Here is a 19059-nt window from a genome sequence, read left to right as displayed (position 1 = left end):
AATTTCGTTTTTGATTGAAGAATATCTTTTTCTTTTTTTTTGGTTTTCTCTTTGGGTCATTTTTTAAATTATTTAATAAAAAAATATTGTCGTTTTTAAATTTTATATAAATATATGTGTATATCATGCACACACACATATATACCTTGTTATATATTCTTTTTCAAATCCTAAGAGCAAATCTTTTTAGATAAGTCACACATTCTAAAAAAAAAACATGACTACTAAATCAAAATTAAATTTTGTAAATGATAATAGTAGTAATAGTAGTAGTAGTAGTAGTAGTAGTATTAATGGTGATAATTATATTAACGTTGAATACCAAAATGGAACTTTAAAACACAACACTAAATATCTCAAAGATGATGATAAAATAGGAGAGGAAAACGACAACAACGACAACAATTATAATAATAATAATAATAATAATAATAATAATAATAATAATAATAATAATAATAATAATAATAATAATAATAATTGTTTTAGAAAATTAAATTGTGATTATAGACAACATATAAAATATAATATAAATGAACTGAAAAACTTACATTTTCACATACGAGAACTGAAAATCCAGATTACTAATCTAATTGAAAAAATGGATAATATTTGTTCATCTGAAAATAATATTAATAATAATAATGATAATACAATTGATATTTTCTATAATAATCCTTTATTTTTATATAATACACCATTATCATCCTTTTTATCTACCTCATCCTTTTCTTCGTATATCATGCCCATAAATGAAAATTGCGACCCAAAACAAATACATCAAAGCTTAATTTATGGCTATTCAGATTATTATAAATTTATCATTGGTAAACGCGGAAAAAAAAATTAATAATTTAAGAAAAAAATGTAATGTTATTATTGATATACCCGATAAATATTCACCAGAAAATCAAATAATTATAATGGGTCTCTGTAAACTCAACGTACTAAATACCCACATAAAAATTTTGAATACTATTGCATACGCCCTGAATTTTTCTAATTAATAATAAAACCTTTTATGTGTATATATAGTTAATATATTGTACACATTATACAAATAATTGTCTGTATTAAAAAGTTCACACTAACTTTCCATTAGGTATACTTGTATGAATTTTTTCATATAAATTTTCATATTGTGATATAGATATCGCCGGCTTAAATTTACTAGGTTGAATAATGGTATAATAATGTTTTATACAAATAGGACAAGGAATCAAAAGTGGAATTATGTGGATAAATGCATATAAATGCTCTGGTAAACAATTAGTTTTAGAATTTTTATTGTTTGCAGCATTTATTGAAAAGGCATGAAAAATATTCCAATATATTGGTCCCCAACTTGCCGGTCCATATAATTCAGGGGGCAACTTTGAATAGTTAGAAAAAACGTTTGATTAACATAGTGAATTGAATGTAGAGGAATTAATGAAATCTCTTTTATTGTATCACAGCATCCTGTGTTATATAAAGTTTTGGATAATTCGTTGAGTGTGTTCACTTTATTGAATTCGAGATTTTTTGTGAATAAGATTTGTTGGTAATTATGTTGACTACTTTCATTTTCTAGATACCATTCCAAGAAAAGGTGTTCAATTTCTGTTTTTTTTATTTTCTATATCCTGGGGATTGTTGTTGTTATTATTATTCTTCTTAGTCAAGAAAACAATTTCCCATAACTGTTTTTCAATTTGTTGGGGACTCTTAACCTGAACTTTATAGCTTTCGTTGTTAATTATTGTGTTTACTAAAACCTCTAACATTTCAAAAAATCTTTTAATTTGATTTTTAATTTCTAATAATAATAATAGGTTATCATTGTTTTCATGTGAGTACCATCTTAAAATAGAAAATATAGAATTGGTAAAAAATTCGGGGAAACATAAAATGGCTGGGTATTCTTTACAAGATTTTAATTTATAGAACATTTTCCAATTAAATAATAACTGAATTTCACCTTGTGATGATATGAAATCAATAGGAAAATTAATTGTTTTGGGGTCCATCTTTTTTTATTATGAAAATTATTTATACTAAAATAGTATCGCTGTTTACTGCATCTACAATGGTTTGTTTTATTTCATTATCAGGATTCATTTTTACAATAGTATTGATAAATGCCTCTCGAAATTTAGAAATAAACATCGTCTTCGTAGTTTGATTAATATATATATAGACAAATAAACGCGTGTCTAGTCTCGCATACATGACAACTTCCCCCTTTCCGCCTTTCTTCAAGTAATATACTCTATCAATGTTTCCTATATCAAATTTAAATTGAGTTAGAACACCACCTTCAATAGGATTATATATGTAATCAAACTCAACATTGAAATCAATACCCTTTATAGCATTTTCAAATTCATCTGGATAGGCAAAGTGATTGCAGTTACTTCTATATCTATGGTGGATTGCTCTAGGATATGGCTTTAGCGTCATTACCCCAGTGTTATCTAATTTCAGGTTATTATAAACAGTTTGCTTCAGCTCATTTTCGATGTAAATAACTTGAAGCAATAAATTAGGGTCTCCTGCCCAAAAAATATACCCTTCGTTTTCAAGTCCATCATTCCACGTAGCTCCGTGCATATAGAAATACAATACCAACTCCTTATTTTTTAAATCATTCATTCTTCCAACCATTACACACTCATTTACATTTTTATAAAATGGTGATTCTTTGTGGTGTAAATAATATAGTCGATCAGTGGCATATACATTTATATATTTTAAATCAAAAGGGACATCTTCTTTATCGACATCTAAATAATAATGAGAAAATAGATATTGTTGGTGTATCCAGAACGGGAAACTACATTTTTAAAGATCTATTGGGGTATTTATTCCTTCTTGGTAACTTTTGAAATTATTCATTTTTTAATATATAAAATTTTATATTAATAAATTATGAAAACCCTTCTCTGTTTATTAGTCAACTTCTTCAATGGTTGGGTGGAATTGATTATTATGTAAATTTGATTCATTTCCCCTAAGTATATGTTCATAATCCTTTTTTATTTCTTTTAATTTATTTTCATAATCTTTTTGTTTAGCAGAGGGGGTTTCATCAATCCACTTGAGAGTACTTTCTAATTTTGATTTAAATATATCTATATTACTACTGTTATTATTTATGATATTATTTTGTATTTCTAAGCAATATGATTCTAATTTACATTTAGCTTCTATATCGTTTCTTAATTCCCGGTCTTGAGCAGCATACATTTCAGCTTCTTTGATTATTCGATCTACCTCTTCTTTGTTTAATCTTCCCGAGTCATTAGTTATAGTAATTTTTTCTGATTTGCCGGAAGATTCTTCGGTTGCTGACACATTTAATATCCCATTAGTATCAATATCAAATGTAACCTTAATTTTAGGTATACCCTTGGGTGCCTGGGGTATATTATTTAATTGAAACCCCCCCCCAAATAATTATTATCTTTAGTTTTAGTTTTTTCTCCTTCATATATTTTAATATTAACACATTCTTGGTTATCACTATACGTAGTGAAGTTTTCAAATTTGCTAGTAGGAATTGTCGCGTTTCTTTTAATCAAGGTAGTCATAATATTACCGGCAGTTTCAATACCTAATGAAAGGGGAGTCACATCCAGTAATAATAAATCTTTGATCTTATCAGATTTATCTCCACTAAGAATGGTAGCTTGAATGGCAGCACCATAGGCTACAGCCTCATCTGGATTAATCGACTTATTCAAATTCTTTTCATTAAAAAAAGTTTGAAGGAGGTTTTGTATTTTTGAAATACGCATAGAACCTCCAACCAAAACAATTTCATCCATGTCACTCTTATCGAGCTTAGCATCAATTAACGCCCTTTCAACTGGCACTAGAGTGTTTTTGAATAAACTCCCACACAAATTTTCAAATTTAGCGCGAGTAATGGTAGTATGAAAATCAATTCCCTCATATAACGAATCAATTTCGATTGTCGCTTGTGTAGATGAAAATAAAGTTCGTTTAGCAGTTTCACAGGCAGAACGAAGACGCCTTAATGATCTTTTATTGTTGCTTAAATCTTTTTTATATTTTTTGTTGAATTCTCGCGTAAAATAATCTAATAAAATACTATCAAAATCTTCTCCCCCAATATGAGTATCTCCTGCTGATGATTTAACTTCAAAAATGCCATCATTACTAATATTCAATATAGATACATCAAAAGTCCCCCCACCAAAATCATATATTAAAACGTTTTGTTCTTTTGTATCATTATTTAATCCATAAGCGATGGAGGCGGCTGTGAGTTCATTAATTATTCGAATAACATCAAGTCCAGCGATGGTCCCAGCATCTTTGGTAGCCTGTCGCTGAGAATCGTTAAAATAAGCCGGAACTGTAATAACAGCTTTATTTATATTTCGTCCTAAATAATTTTCTGCAATTTTTTTCATTTTTGATAATATCATAGAAGATACTTCTTCTGGGGTTAACACCTTTTTTCTCTTTTTTATGTTCGACTTGTATTTTTGGTTTATTCTCTTCGTCAATAATTTCATAGGGTAAGATTTTAATTACTCGTTGAACGCAATCATCTATATAATTTCTGCCCATTAACCTTTTTACATCAAAAATGGTATTTTTTGGATTCAAAGCACATTGATTTTTTTGCCGCTTCCCCAATAAGTCTTTCGGTGTCATTGAATGCAACATAAGAAGAAGTGGTTCTATTTCCTTGGTCATTAGCAATAATTTCAACTTTTTCCTTTTGAAAAACAGCAACACACGAATAAGTAGTTCCCAGGTCAATACCAATAACCGGAGAGTTATTATACTCCATTACTAAAATATTTAGCTATCAACTATATGTTACTTGGTCGTAAATTAGAAGTCTAATGATGTATTGCAGTTCATATTCTGGGGTTTATTACATATACAGATGTACAGTACAGCTACTATTACATATAACTGAATAACAGTAACAATAAAATAATTATTTAAAAGTTATTAAAATTTAACAAAATTCAAAAAAGTTAAGATAATATTTTGCGTGGTTATGTTTTTTTGTGTAACACTCTTAAATTATTTTTTGTAATACTATTAATAAATACATTAGTCACCGCAAAAAAATCTTTTATTTGTCATAGAAAACGATTATTATTTGTTTTAAATATATATTCATGGGCATTATCAATCTATTTTTTTATTAACCTGTTCATAATTTTTCAAATTCCCGACAATTATTTTTTAATTGAAAAAATGCGTAAATTTCAATAAAATTTCAACAAAATCAATTAATAAAACTTTGGAAAACCAATAAAAAATTTTTCATAATATTACCAATGAAGTTCATAACATGCTTTTTTTTTGTTAATAATATTACCATTTCGGTTAACTTTTTTTTTTTTGTGGTTAACATTTGTATTATCTTTTTTCATAAAATTACATTTTAGTTAATAATAATACCGTTTGGGTTCATAATATTGAATTCTAGTTAATAATATGACATAGGAAACTATTAAAAAATAGGAAAAATTATTTTAAAAATCAAAATATGTGTATTTTATGATATAAATGTAGTTTTATTGGGTAAAATGGACATTGAACATGGGGAAAAATGAAAAATAACACCTAATAGGACAAATAAATTAGGTTTTTGTTGAAAAAATAGAAAATATAAATGTTTTTGTTTCATCAAATACTACTTTTTAATTACAAAAATGAGGGTTTATATGAATAAATTTAAAAAATATTTATATAAACAAGTATTTTTTTATATAAAAACTTATTTTCTATAAGAATAACCACCAAAAAATATTAAAAATTGAAGAAAAATAGCCCAAAAAAGGAAAAAAAAACATTCTTTAGTACAAAAAAATAATATTTTTTACAGAAAATTCACAAAAGACACACAAAAAAAATAAAATATATGTATTTTCTAATATAAATATAGTTTTATTAGATAAAATGGACATTGAACATGGGGAAAAAATGAAAAATAACACCTAATAGGACAAATAAATTAGGTTTTTGTTGAAAAAATAGAAAATATAAATGTTTTTGTTTCATCAAATACTACTTTTTAATTACAAAAATGAGGGTTTATATGAATAAATTCAAAAAATATTTAGGAAAGCAAGTATTTTTTATATAAAAACTTAGTTTTTATAAGAATAATTCACAAAAAAATATTAAACATTGAAGAAAAATAGCCCAAAAAATGAAACAAAACATTCTTTAGTACAAAAAAATAATATTTTTTACATAAAATTCACAAGACACAAAAAAAAAATTAAAATATATATATTTTCTATATGAATATAGTTTTATTAGATAAAATGGACATTGATCATGGGGAAAAAATGAAAAATAACACCCAATAGGACAAATAAATTAGGTTTTTGTTGAAAAAATAGAAAATATAAATGTTTTTGTTTCATCAAATACTACTTTTTAATTACAAAAATGGGATAAAATGGACACTGAACACGGGGAAAAAATAAAAAAAGAACACCGAATAGGACCAAAATATAGTTTTCAGTAACATCTAATATGACAAAAAAAAGTTTTCATAAGAATAACCCACAAAAATATAAAAAAATAGAAGAAAAATAGTCTAAAAAAAAAAAAAAACATTCTTTAGTACAAAAAAATAATATTTTTACAGAAAATTCACAAAAGATACCAAAAAAAAAAAATTAAAATATATGTATTTTTTAATATAAATATAGTTTTATTAGATAAAATGGACTTTGAACACAGGGAAAAAATAAAAAATAACACCGAATAGGACCAAAAAATTGGTCTTTTGTTAAAAAAGCAGAAAATACGAATATTTTTGTTTCATCAAATAGTACTTTTTAATTACAAAAATGAGGGATTCTATGAATAACTTTAAAAATATTTAGATAAACAAGTATTTTCTATAAAAAAAAAACCTAGTTTTCATAAGAATAACCCACAAAAAAATAAAAAAATTGAGAAAAATAGCCCAAAAAATGAAAAAAAAACATTCTTCAGTACAAAAAATTAATATTTTTTTTTACAGAAAAACCACAAAAGACACACAAAAAAAATTAAAATATATAAATTTTTAATATAAATGTAGTTTTATTAGATAAAATGGACATTGAATATGGGGAAAAATAAAAAATAGCACCTAATAGGACAAAAAAATTAGGCTTGTGTTGAAAAAAATAGAAAATATAAATGTGTTTGTCTCATCAAATACTACTTTTTAATAAAAAAAAATGAGGGTTTATATGAATAAATTTAAAAAATATTACATAAACAAGTATTTTTTTATAAAAAAAACCTAGTTTTCATAAGAATAACCCACAAAAAAAATATTTAATATTGGATTAACTAGCACCCTGTAAAATGATTTTCTTTTAAAAATAGCAAACAAGTTATAATGAACAGTGAAATTTATTGAATTAATGATATAAAGTCTATTTTTTTTTGAAAAATCATTTATTTGTTGAATATTGGGTAAAGTAACAATACTTTCTCTGTCAACTTTGTTTGTATATTCGGTTGTATAATATTTAAAACTCTTATTCGTGTTTTTAGAATATTGATAATATATAGTGAAAGTAAGAATTGATGAAAGTAATATGACATTTAATACAATTAAACATATATTGTGGTTTTGTGTAAAAAAACATTTAGTATTAATTACATCTTTGTTATATACAACAACGTGTTCTGTTGTAGATTTTTTGGATGAATTATCTTCATATGAAAATACTGAACACGTTGTGGATTTATTATGGAAAAACTTTTCCATGTTTTCAGATATAACCGAACACCAATTATTATTGCAGTTACCATTTAATGTCTTATCCTTTAAATTTGGGTTTGTGTGTAGAATAAGTAAATCATTAAAAGAATTTGTAAAATTACCCGTCTGATTTTCTTTGATGAAAACATTATTGGGTCCACATAAAAAACATATACCGTTAATTATATTACAATTTTCTATGTCCACCAAATCTATAATAGTTGAAAGAATGAAAGTAGGCTATATTGCTTTGGCCAAATAAAACGAATTATTTTCGTTTTTTTGTAAAGCGAACATAGTATTATACGGCGGAGGATTTTGTAATGGCAATTGAAATAATAATGGCATCAAAAGTGGGTGATAACTATATAATTCATACTCTACAAAATATCTTCCCTTTTTTTAAAGCATTTACCCATATAGGAAAAGGCATGGCATTTGTAGGAAGTTTCAATTTATAAGGTAGATGGTCGGGGTAGGATAATGGATTGGGCTCTGAACGAGTAATTATTTTCTTGATGGCATTTAAAGTATTGTTCATTTTATAGATTAAATTCAAATCTATATCCAATATAAATGCGCTTTTCATAAATCTTTCCCACTCATTATATAAATCTGGTAAACTATAAACCGACGAGGAAAAATAAGTATAACAAGAAAAATTATTGTAATATAAACGAAAAGGTTTGTGTTGATGAACAACCTCAAAAAATGTTTCAAAATTGTGAATTATTGGTAATATATAGTTAGTTAATTTTTCATCATTACATTTTTTTTAACAAATAAAATATCCATGTATATTTTATTAAAGTTGATTTTATAATATATAAACCGCCTTTCATTTTCATTGATATAATCTCCAAAATACACACGAAGCGGGGATATATTATGTTGTGTTTCAAATTCAACCTTGTGCTCTACTTAACCCTGGATAGGTACGGTGGGTCGTTTGCGACCCCGAGCGTCAAAAAAAAACAGGTTTTTCTCACGTGACTCACCCCTGTGACTGAATTTGTGGGTGATCGACCTGCAGGAGGTGTCTCCCCTACACGCTCTAGTAGTGTCCAGATGTGCATTGCTGTAGCTGTACTCCTTCCCCGATTTCTGAGACGCGTCGGGGTCGTTCGCGTCCGAGTTTACCCTTCTGAGGTAGTTTGCATAATTATCAAAGTTATTACGTATTATGAAATTGTCGTAGAATGGTGCAACTTGTATAGGTTATCAGTTGTGGAAAGTCTTGGTGGATTGTTTGGCTACCATGTGCATGTTTTTTTTTTTAGTTAAAATGTCGTTCATCACCACGAGGACCATTTTACCGCGAGTGCCCCTTTTTCATTTTTTTTCATTTTTTTGCCAAGTCATTTTTCCGTAAGATATTGCCAAATAGTGTCGTAAAACTTTTGCTTGTTTAGTGTTGGAAAGTGTGTCTAGATGATCTGGCTACCCATGCATGACTTTGTTTTTGTCAGATACGACGTAGTTATTGGTATATTGGGTATTTAACTGCGGTTACCAATTTCTGTTTTTTTTCAATATTTGTAAAAATTACTACGTAGTAAGGAATTGCCGTATATTATTCATTTTTTTTTCATGTTTATGTTTTAGAAAGTGTGCCTTGATGGTTGGGCTAACACGTGCATGTCTTTTTTTTTATCTGAGATGTCGTATATTAGAATGTTGGGCATTTTACCGCGAGTGTCCCTTTTTAATTTTTTTTTAATTTTTTTGCCAAGTCATTTTTCCGTAAGATATTGCGAAATAGTGTCGTAAAACTTTTGCTTTTTTAATGTTGGAAAGTGTGTCTAGATGATCTGGCTACCCATGCGTGATTTTGTTTTTGTCAGATACGACGTAGTTATTGGTATATTGGGTATTTAACTGCGGTTGCCAATTTCTGTTTTTTTTTCAATATTTGTAAAAATTTACTATGTAGTAAGGAATTGCCGTATATTATTGATTTTTTTTTCATGTTTATGTGTTAGAAAGTGTGCCTTGATGGTTGGGCTAACACGTGCATGTCTTTTTTTTTTATCTGAGATGCCGTATATTAGAATGTTGGGCATTTTTCCGCGAGTGACCCTTTTTATTTGTTTTGCATTTTTTTGCTTAGTCATGTTACCGTAAGGAATTGGCAAGTAGTGTCGCAAAACTTATATTTTTATAGTGTTGGAAAGTGTTTCTAGATGATCTGGCTACCCATGCCTATTTTTTTTTAGCCAGATATGGCGTATATATAAGTATGTGTTCGATTTTCCTGTGATTGCCATTTTTTCGTTTTTTCCCATTTCTTTCAAAATTACTACGTACTAAGGAACTATCACAGAGTAATATTTCATTTATATGTTTATTTGTCGGAAAATATGCCTTGATGGTTTGCCTAGCACGTGGCTGAAATTTTTTTTTTCTGAAATGCCGTATATTAGAATGGCCATTTTTCCACGAGTGCACCTTTTTATTTGTTTTGCATTTTTTTGCTTAGTCATGTTACCGTAAGGAATTGGCAAGTAGTGTCGCAAAACTTATATTTTTATAGTGTTGGAAAGTGTTTCTAGATGATCTGGCTACCCATGCCTATCTTTTTTTTAGCCAGATATGGCGTATATATAGGTATGTGTTCGATTTTCCGGTGATTGCCATTTTTTCGTTTTTTCCCAATTCTTTCAAAATTACTACGTACTAAGGAACTATCACAGAGTAATGATTCCTCTAGATGTTTATTTGTCGGAAAATTTTGTTTACTTTTTTTTTGATTGAATATCATCAAATTTTTTTAGCTAAAATATTGTTTTACATTTTTTTTTTTCGATTTTATTTCCCTTCAAAAAAACTTTTTTGGGTCAGAATTTTAATTTTATAGTCGTAAAATAATCGACAATTATCCAGCAACCCACCATACAATTTTTATGCATATCCAATAATAATCAGATTAGTAAATAACACCTGGAAATTGACATACCCTTCCTACATTTCAAGTGGCAGATTAGGGAGTCTGAGTCAGTGTGGTTGGCGGCCATTTTGTGGACATATCCGAAGCGTAAGCTGCCCTATCTATATATATTCTTGTTCCCTATAGAATTTGTGATATTTTGGTATATTTTTACCTGCATAAATATCATATTATATATTAAATATATGTATTTTTTTACGAAATTTCCAAGTACTCAAAAAATTACCTTTAGATATGGCCCCTAATATAAATGTAATTTACAAAATAATGAAGATTTTTTTACATATTTCTATTTTAGGATAACATATGTTTATTCCCTAAAAAAATTAGCCACTTCCTATTTCATTTGGGTACCCAAAAAAATTCATGAAATTTGGACAAATTTTTTTGGCCAAAAAAAGTTACCCTTTTTTTCTCATTCCAGATCTTCACCTCCATGGGTCTGACTTCATCCAAAATACATCAAGATGTGTCCTAAACATTCAAGAATCAATTCCTAAAAGGATTTGTGTATATATGTATAAACTTTTTTTTTATGAATTTTTATGTCAGGTCTTTTTTTTTCTACTTAATTTTTTAAAATATTTATAATAAATAGTTTTTCTGCAGATGAGTAGTATTTATCTTTACAGTTGTTTTAAGCATTCATTGAAGTTTTTTTTGGCAAAAGAAAAAAGGAGGTTACTGCAAAAACTGATTTTTCAAGAATTTTTTTTGGCGTCGGGGTCGTTCGCGTCCGAGTATACCCTTAAAGGGGTGTCCGAGGACCGTACCTATCCAGGGTTAAATTTGAAAAAAATAAAAGTAACGATAATAATAATAATAGAAAGTTTTCTATACATTGGTCCGTTAGATTAGAAATAATTAGATATGAGAAAATGATATATCATATATACATAAAGTTTTTTAATCATATATTTATTAATAAATATATTTTAATTTATTTTAAAGTAATTTTAACTAAATTAATAATGATAACGAATATTTTTGTATAAAAATATTTATTTAAAATAAACCAAAAAAATATAAATAAACCAACAGACGAGTGGGTTACATAATTACTAAAATGGATAGCCTACATAAATGTTTATTTTGCATAAAGTCTTTCAATAAAATAATGTTAGCAATATTTCTCGTTTTGTTTGTTGTTATTTTGATTTATGTAGGACTCAAATATATTACCCCAAACACAAATAAACCAACAGACGGGTGGCTTACAAATTCCGTGGTGTAATTTATGTCTATCAAGGATTGGTTTATATATATTTTATCTAAATAATATATTACTTTGATTATAAGGTGTTAATATTTCTGGGGATAAATTAAATTTGTTTTGATTTATAGATAAAATGGGTTTATCTTTTTTTATTTCAATATCAATATTTCCTTCTTTGTTAATGATTAATTTTTCATTTTTATCGTGATATTCCTTATATTCATTTTCGTTATCATTGTCAATTGGCATGTATTTATTTTCATGTATATTAAAATGATCTTTTTCTTTAAAAATACTAGTATTATTATTATCATTATCATTATTTTCATTGTTGGCTCCTAAACGGATTCTTTTATATTGAAATATTTCAAAACTACCTTTTCTCTTCTTATTGTTGCTATTGTTTTCGTTGATAAATACTTCATCATCACCCAATTCATCGTCATCATCATCATCATCATCATCATCATCATCAACATCCGAGTCTTCTTTTTTTCCTTCATCTTCCTTATTATTGATAGTGGTAGTATTATCCTCAGAAAAATGAGTTTCCCGTGATGTATAATTATCCTTTATGATAAAGTTAGCATTATCACTATCGTCGTCGACAAATACTTCGTCGTTGTCAGAGTCTTTTTTTATTTCATCATCTTCGTCTTCCTTATTATTGATAGTGGTAGTATTATCCTCAGAAAAATGGGTTTCCCATGATGTATAATTATCCTTAATGATAAAGTTAGCATTATCACTATCATCGTCAACAAATACTTCGTCGTTGTCAGAGTCTTTTTTTTATTTCATCATCTTCGTCTTCCTTATTATTGATAGTAGTAGTATTATCCTCAGAAAAATGGGTTTCCCGTGATGTATAATTATCCTTTATGATAAAGTTAGCATTATCATGATCAAAATCTTTGGTGATGGGGATATTATCATCGGAAAAACTGTTTTTTTGTGGTACGTTTTCTTTCTTCTCTGTATCATTATTAAAGTCATTATACATAGCTTCTCCTCCCCGCTTATATGAAATAAAAGTTTTGCTATTTTCTATTATATAACTAGCATTATTGTCGCTGTTATTTTTTTCGTTGTCTCTGCAACAAATTTCTTTATCAAAATATTTTTCCGTTTTTTGGTCATCACTGGAATTTTCATTGATAAATATTTTATCGTCCATCTTATCATCATGAAGTTCATCCTTTTCTTGAACAATTCCTTCTTCTTCTTCTTCTTCTTCTTCTTCTTCTTCTTCTTCTTCTTCTTCTTCTTCTTCTTCTTCTTTTTCTTTGGTATAGTTATCATTACTATTTTGCATGACCGAGTTCAATAAAAAACCATTTGTTAATTTAAGGTTATAATTTTCCTTACTAATTCTCGTTTTATTATTCTTAATTTCAAATTGATCATCATTATCATTAATGACATTATTATATCCCATTTTGTTATTATTGTTGTTAATTTTTTCTAGATTTTTTATTATTTCCTTATCAGAGAGGAAATCTTTGTTTTTATTGCAATTATCATTGATTGTAATAATATTAGCATTCTTAGAATTTTCCGAAAGATAATTAACATTATTATCAACTTTCATTTGGGGGTGTCCTGTAAAGATAACATTATTATCCGAGTATTTTTCGCTTAAAAAATCAAGTATCGTAGAATCCTGGTGGTTATCTTTATTAGATATAGCCATTTGCTTAAATAACATATCGGTAATAAAATGAAAACCTATATTAAACAACGAACAAAATACCATATTAATAATGAAATCTTTATTAACTATGGGTGTTAATTCGTCTGTTAAAGTGTTTGTAGATTTCTTATTATTTAATAATTCAGCAAGTTTAGTTAATTTATCCAAATTTTGGTCCCTGAAAACTGATACTTTATGCAACATAGTTTTCATATTGCGGTTTATATGTCCAATTGCTTGAATCATCTGTGGGTATTTTGAGTTTGATATTGGAACATTCTGAACCTTATCAAAAACTTCCCGTAAAGTCTGAAGAACAAATGTTGTTATATTAAAATCATCATCGGCAATATATTTTTTCAGTAAAAGTATTTTCTTTGTGTTGTTGAAAATATCAACATTTGATAAAGAATCTATGTTATTGCAATCAAAAATGCATTTTGTTATATTTTTCAAAGTAGAATTCTCTGTAGATTCATCGTTTAAAATTTTTTTCAATAATTCTTGAAATATGATACGAGTTAGTTTTGCTTCAGATTCAACACCACCTTCTAAACTATTATTGAATAGATTATATTTTTCCATAGTTTATTTTTTAATTTGCTTAAAAAATATGTTATATCTCAATACTTTCCTTTGTCGACGACAATAATAAATAAAAAAAAAATGAACAATAATATATACACTTGTATTTAAACGTTTAAAAGTTTTTGCTAATTTATGTTTAGGTGTAACAAAAAATTATTATAAGTTGTTAATTAAATTTTTATATAATAATAATAATAATAAAATTTAAAGAGGAAACCCACAATAACCAGGTAATCAGTATTTTAGTTATCTAACATAACCTTTATATATATATATATATATATATATATATATATATATATATATATATATATATATATATATATATATATATATATATATATATATATATATATATATATATATATATATATATATATATATATATATGTACTTTATATGTGCTATTGTTTTGAAAATAACCAAAATGTCATTAAAATGGCCGTAAACAATTCGAATTATCAGTAGAATACTTTGATATGTAATCATGGATACTGGGTCCTGTACAATCTTTCCGTCGAACATGTCCCAGATAATCAAAATCAGATTCTTCGCCAAACATATTAATTACATCATCAGACGGTTTATTTTTTAGGGGCATATTAGTCACCATTTCTCCTCTAGTATGCATTGTAAAATTATCATCATCATCATCCTCATCATCATTTTGACCGTGTGTTATCATTCCCTTGGTCCTCTTTTTAGAACACATACCAGGTGCTTCTAAATATAGAGCATTTTTGTTTTTGGTGAATCGGTTGTACAAATTTTGAATATAAACTACAGAGTTTTTTAGAACTAGGGGCGCTCCATTGCATATATTTGTTAACGTAACAAAACCTAGGTTTTTTAAGTACACGATGTTTGGAATAGAAAGTCTATTATTGGTCTTTCCCCATTTTTTACTGAAAAATCTAAAGTATATTGTTTTTTATTATTTTTTGCATTTAATATTAATTGTGGATAAAATTTCCTAGCAACATCAAAGGCAAATTCATGATCCTTAAACTCAACCTTTTCATTGAAATCATCATTAAATTCACAGAAGTAATTAACAAATATATCAGCTGAATTTTTCAGTTTATTGTGTATATCATTAAACATATCAGAATGTTTATTTATAAATTCGATATATTTTTCTTTTTCTTTTTCAAAAATTTTACTTTTGTGGTACTTATTACTACTAACTTGTTCATCTACAATTTTCATATTATTATATATATATTACCAATAGTACTTGGTGTTAATTTAGCCCTAGGAACATTTCCATTGTGCGTCAAATTTGTATTTGAAGCAGTAGAAATTAATTTATCATTTATATGTGATTCATCCATAAGCTTTATGAGAAAATTATATGCAAAATAATCACTGGGTTGATTCAAAGAATTAGAAACCATAATTGCATTTCCATGCTTGTTTACAAACAAAATATTCGATGGAGCTAAAAGGCACTGCCCATTAAAGGGAGGAATTTCCATTAAATTTTCTTGGTGTACTTCATTAAGAAAAGCTAAACTTACAATATCATGTAATGTGTGGTACAATAACCTGTTATTAGAAAGAAAGTGTGGCTTTTTGTCTAAATATTTTAAGGTGTTGTTACTTTTATCCTCATTAATAGTCATTATACTCCTTTCGTGGTTTTTATCTGACTGTCCTTGAATATTCATCATGGTTCGAATGAACGAAATAAGTACGGGATTTAAATCGAATACTCTCATACAAATATCTCTAGGATCTTGAGGATTATCTCCCGGTAAAACATATTTCAGGGGTTCTCCGTTCTGGAAAATATTATCAATATCAAAATTATCATCACTATCAACTGATTTTATATATAAATTATAAGGATTGTTATTATCATCATCATCATTATCATCATCACTACTACTGCTACTATAAGAATTGGTTTTAAATGGTCCAAGATTTATTTTCCTTTTATGTTTGCGTTTAGAACTACTACTACTACTACTACTACTGGTATTATCAACATCACTTTCGGCATCAGATTTGTTGTTATATTCATCTAAAAACTTTTTTAATTCTGGTATCATTCCAATATTGTTATTCTCTATTTTACTCTTTTTATTTTGGTGGGTATTTTTTCTTTTATTTAAATCTCTTATATTAACATTTTTATCTCTTACTTAATATCCACATCCTAATGTATTATTTCTGGCTAAAAACTTTGGAAGAACTTTTCCATTTGATATTTGTTCTTCGCTAGAATTTATCATACAGACTTTAACTCCATTACAAATTCTATTATGATTCATTGCTAATATTTGCATTAAGATTTTACTATTTGGAAATATTAAAACCCCGGGAGGAAATGCAATGGTTTCAGAAAAACCAGTATTCTCTGGTGGATACAGCTTAGAGTTTATTCGAAAAATGGATCGACCATGGATAAATGGACCCATATTAAACTTTTCATATCCATGCCTCGTTGGATTCATATTACAGGATGTATGTTGAAGTGGTTTTTCAATATTTTCATATAGCAAACCAAGTTTTAGATAAGTACAAGGCGCACAAAAGCTTTCAAATACCCTTCCATGGCGCTCATTTATTTTTCTATTTAAATGATCTGTATATATTTGTTTAATTTGACTTGTTATATCAAATTCTATACCATTATCAAAGATTTCATATAGTAAATGACTAAATATACACTCTTCGCTAAGAGAATCTATCGTTTTTTCAAAGTCTTGTGTTAAACTTTTTAATTCGGGAGTAGATAAATTCTCTATTAATGTATTCAAAACTTCTTCGTTAATTTTTTCTTTTTGTGAATTTTTTCCATCACCAAATTTGCAGGTAGATTATTAGGATTTAGAAAAGGTTGTTGTTGTTGTTGTTGTTGTTGTTGGTAATAATTATTAGTATTACCTTGTGCTTGTGCTTGCGGAATTACAGTAGCAGCAGAAGGAATAGATGATTGTGGTATCAGAACCGGATTGTTATCGACGGTGGTGGTGGTGGTGGTGGTGGTGGTGTTGTTGTTGTTGTTGTTAAATGGTGATATCTGATGTTGTGGTGGTTGTTGAAGTTGAGTATATTGATATGGACTTTGATTATTTATTCCATAATTATCTTTACTATTATATGTTGTTGTATTCATATTTTTTAGATATAACAAAATAACACATTTGCTGCTTATATTTCAACTTGAGAAATGAAACTATATAATACCTTTTGATAATCTTTATCATACTCGTTTCCATTTGAATGAATTATATTTAAAAAATATCGGTATAATTGCCTAAAATTATTTTGAATTTGAATTGCGCGTGTAATTTTATGTTGTAAATGTTTTCTATATTTAGATAATCTACTTTCATAATCAATAATAGATTCAATTATTAATTTTATCGCTCGAAGATGAGGATAAAAATTTTCTAATACAATTAAGGTATTTGGGGGATATTTAGATCGATTAAAAGCTTTGAACAATTGCATATTTTTTATAGGGAGTATAGGAGTTTTATAGTAAGGAGAATAATTTATACTATATGATATATGTTTGACCGGCTTCATTATTGTCTCATAAAATTTCTTATAGTATATTAAGAGATTTTGGTAGTATATAAGTATACTATATAATTTTATTCTTGTTTGGTTAAATGGGGCCTGAATCATATAATCGATATTATTATTATTATTATTATTATTATTATTATTATTATTATTATTATTATTATTATTATTATTATTATTTTGGGCCATCATGACGTTTTTTAATTTTAGGTTGGAATTTTTTTTCATGTATATATTAAGTGATAAAAATGGCCATAAACATAAACAAAACTTAACTTTACAAGTCAAAATAGGAGAGCTGTTTCTTTGGATAGTCTTGTTATTACTGCATTTTCTCATATATATATATATATATATATATATATATATATATATATATATATATATATATATATATATATATATATATATATATATATATATATATATATATATATATATTGTATTTATATCCTTTATAGTTTGCTGTTCTGTTGCATTTTGTGTTGTTATAATATATAATGAACAACCAAAATAATCTAAAAAAAATTTATTTTATTTTACAATTTTTGGTATTTATACATTTACTTAAGATTAGTTTCTGTTATCTATTTAAAATCTAAACATATATAAATAATGAATATCGATAATACTTATTGTAACGAATTCAAAAGTTTGTATACGGATATAATAGAAATTAGAGATCTATCCAATTATATAAATCTTCAAATCTTTAATTATATATTTTATTTTGATGAAATAGTCATTCCTTGGGAAATGAAGAGTAATATAAATCTATCAAAATTAACAACTAGTCAAATTGATCGATTATACTTTATTGATTTCGATTCAAACTACCTAAACGACAATAATGACGTACAGTACAAAGAGACTAATTACATAATGTCTTTCCGGTCAAAATATATTGATAATTTAAACCTTTATATAAATTTGAATGTTAATACTATTGAAAAAGTTTTAAGTCATGATTATCCGCTTATATGTGGTAAAATGTTGATAACACCCCACTTTAATACATTTGCTAATATTTTTTCGTCAAATAATAATAGTTATTGTTAGAATTGGGAAATTCACCATAATACAAATACAATTTATGAATTCCTGGATGAAAATGAACGAGAGTTGTTTAAAAGGCCCCAACGTTAGAATATCTATGTCTTCTTCAATTGTCACATGAAAATATTTGGCTTTTACCGAAAAATTTAAAAGAAAATATCAATAGATTAATTCAAATTAACCATATAATTAAAAATTTTAATACTAGCAAATGTAAAAACATGATGGATTTTGTTGTATTTTAATAATGATATTTATTACCATTTAGT

At 26.6% G+C, this 19059-nt stretch overlaps 1 pseudogene; it reads right to left on the bottom strand.

The window, feature by feature from the left end:
- Positions 1-2931: 2931 nt before the first annotated feature.
- LOC137655469 (heat shock 70 kDa protein cognate 4-like) lies at positions 2932-4807 on the bottom strand (annotated as a pseudogene).
- Between the last annotated feature and the right edge of the window lie 14252 nt (positions 4808-19059).

This window comes from Palaemon carinicauda, chromosome 16 (genome assembly GCF_036898095.1).
Source record: "Palaemon carinicauda isolate YSFRI2023 chromosome 16, ASM3689809v2, whole genome shotgun sequence".
Classification (NCBI taxonomy): domain Eukaryota; kingdom Metazoa; phylum Arthropoda; class Malacostraca; order Decapoda; family Palaemonidae; genus Palaemon; species Palaemon carinicauda.
The sequence above is the reverse complement of the archived record's forward strand: the minus strand, read 5'-3'. Positions and strand labels throughout refer to the sequence as shown.